Raw genomic sequence first — 2,551 nt, forward strand, 5'->3', positions numbered from 1 at the left:
TAATCAAACTGGTTACGCAAGAAAGTATCACGAGACACGCGGAGACACATTTGCACAGAAAATGTCTCATCAAGATATACTTTATGCTAAAACCACTCTCCTACTGACATCTGACAAATCTATTTTACTCGAAAAGTCTTTCTTAGTGTAGGCTTTGTGAAATGTTTTTTTCATGCAATTTCGCAAAATTAAAAAAAAAAATCATGCAAGTTTGTGACCCCTAACAATTTACCTCTACTACTAAAGTACAGTGTTTGCAAATTTATTTTATGTGATTATCCTAATAAAAGTGGCATGGATTTGCTAGATTTGGAACTGTTTCAGACACACCGGAATTCTACCTCCTCCCCGCCACTATTCTCCACGTATGCAGTTAAATAATGTTTCAAAAGGTTTTTGATGAACTCTCCTATGAACCAACCAATCATGCAAGCTCTGCTGAAACACCATAAGAAACATTGGTGAAAAAACCACATAACACGCTCATGCTCCAATGAGTGTTTCATTTCTCAGATTAATGTCTGATGAATATTTCCGTTTTCCTACTTTTTACTTAGTTCTGAAGCCATCTTATAGACCTGAAGACATCTCATGTTAGTTGATACTGCTATAGCCATTCCTATCTTTTTTACTTTGCCCTCCAATACCTTAACAGATTCAGTGAAATAATCACTATAGAAACAAGCACAGGCAAAGCCAATAGGTCTCACCTATACAAGATCTATTGCCATTGTTAATGTGTATTGACATGTTGATGAGCAGCACGACTTAAAAAAGAAAAAAGTTATATGATGGTGTCAACACTGGCCTTTTCATTGTGCTTTTTTTTTTGCTATGGCAGGTGGCATTAGGCACATAGACAGTGGGAGGAAGGGTGAGAGGGAAAGGACAACGGGAGAGACAAGCAACACAAAGACAACAGACAACAGGAGGGTAACAAAAATCCTATGACACCGCCAGCTCTTACTGTGTCATGTAGCGGTAAAAGGGGCCAATCAAACAATGGGAGAGTGTGAGATGGGTGGACAGGGAGAAATAAGATGAACATTGGGAGGAGGGAGTGAAGATAAAAAACACAAGAATTAACTCAGACAATGACGAACAAGGGAGAAGAATAAGCAAAACAGACAATGAGGAAGAAGAAAGAGGAGAAAGCGTCTTGGATGATGAGGAAGAAGAATAGTACCCTAATCAGTGTGAGCAGGGGAAGGACATTAATCAAGATGAAGCAATCAGTACTTGGTCCAAGCTCCACATGAAAGAAGAAGTGAAACTGATCAACTAGAAGGCAGCAAATAAGAGTGAAATGAAGTCAATGAATGGTGAACAATGGGCGGGCTGAAAGACACTTGCTGTACACAATATCTCTGGCAAGCGAGAGCTCATGGAGAGCATGTGCTGTTGCAGGCAAGACCTACCAAAAACGACATGGCTTGGACTAATTACTCACATTTAGCTGTCTGAGGGGATAATATCACATCGCTCTTCTTACACTACAATACATACATGAATTTTAAATTTCTGCTAATTTCTGCAAACTCAACATCCTGAACCTGCATTCACTACACTAGGCTCTAACACTTATTTCACAATAATAAATCGCCCATCCCTAGTGTTTAGCCTACTCAGCCAACTGATCAGCCATCATTATCAGCCTACAAGTAGATTATCATTGTACCAACCTCACATTTTCTGTACGATCTCTAAATGAAGGCAGATTTATAGGTACACTTTCAAAGAATTTACAACTATGGGACTTCTTTATACATTTCATACGCTACTAATAAGATCAGGGACCATCCAAGAACAAAAAATATATTTGGATCTCAAATGCATTTTGTGTGCAAAAATTACAATTCATACCCAGAGGCAAGGCCGGACTGGCTGTAGCAGGCACCAGGCAATTCCCTGGTGTGCCGCACGTGTGGGGCCGGTTTTTGGCCCCTGGGGGCCTTCTTTGTTACAGGGCCTTTTTTTCAGCATTACTGCAAAATCATCCCTGTAACAAAATCAGCAGAAAAACGGCCCTGGCAAAGAGCTCGGCGGCACCCTCAGCCTCACACGGGCCGTGGGGGCGAGCACTTTGCCAGGGCCGGTTTTGGTTCCCAGTCCGGCCCTGCCCAGAGGACCATAAAACTAGCCACAAACAGCCAAAACACTGGTCCACACACTGACCTGTCTGGCCATCTAGGCACTCCCTGATCACCCTATGGCCAGTCCAACCCTGGCCAACACTTACATCGGCTGGCTGGTGCAAAGCATTGTATTTTAACAGATATTCAGTGCAAATGATTTTCTGCTGTTCATTAATGGAAATGTTGCGGTAAAACTAGAGTGACCAGGCGTCCTGGATTTGCCCAGACGGTCCCAGTTTTTCATCAGCTGCCCCGGTAGATTGCAGGAAATGTGGCTCCTGTCCCGGTTTTTAGAGGAGGTCGACTGAAAACGGCAGGAAGTGCTTTTCAATGTTTTACAAAATAGGGATATTTATCAGTTGTTTCAAGAAAACAATTTAATTAACAGGCAAGCTACTGGGTTTAAAAAAAATGCT

This window comes from Lissotriton vulgaris, unplaced genomic scaffold, assembly GCF_964263255.1.
Source record: "Lissotriton vulgaris unplaced genomic scaffold, aLisVul1.2 SCAFFOLD_394, whole genome shotgun sequence".
Classification (NCBI taxonomy): domain Eukaryota; kingdom Metazoa; phylum Chordata; class Amphibia; order Caudata; family Salamandridae; genus Lissotriton; species Lissotriton vulgaris.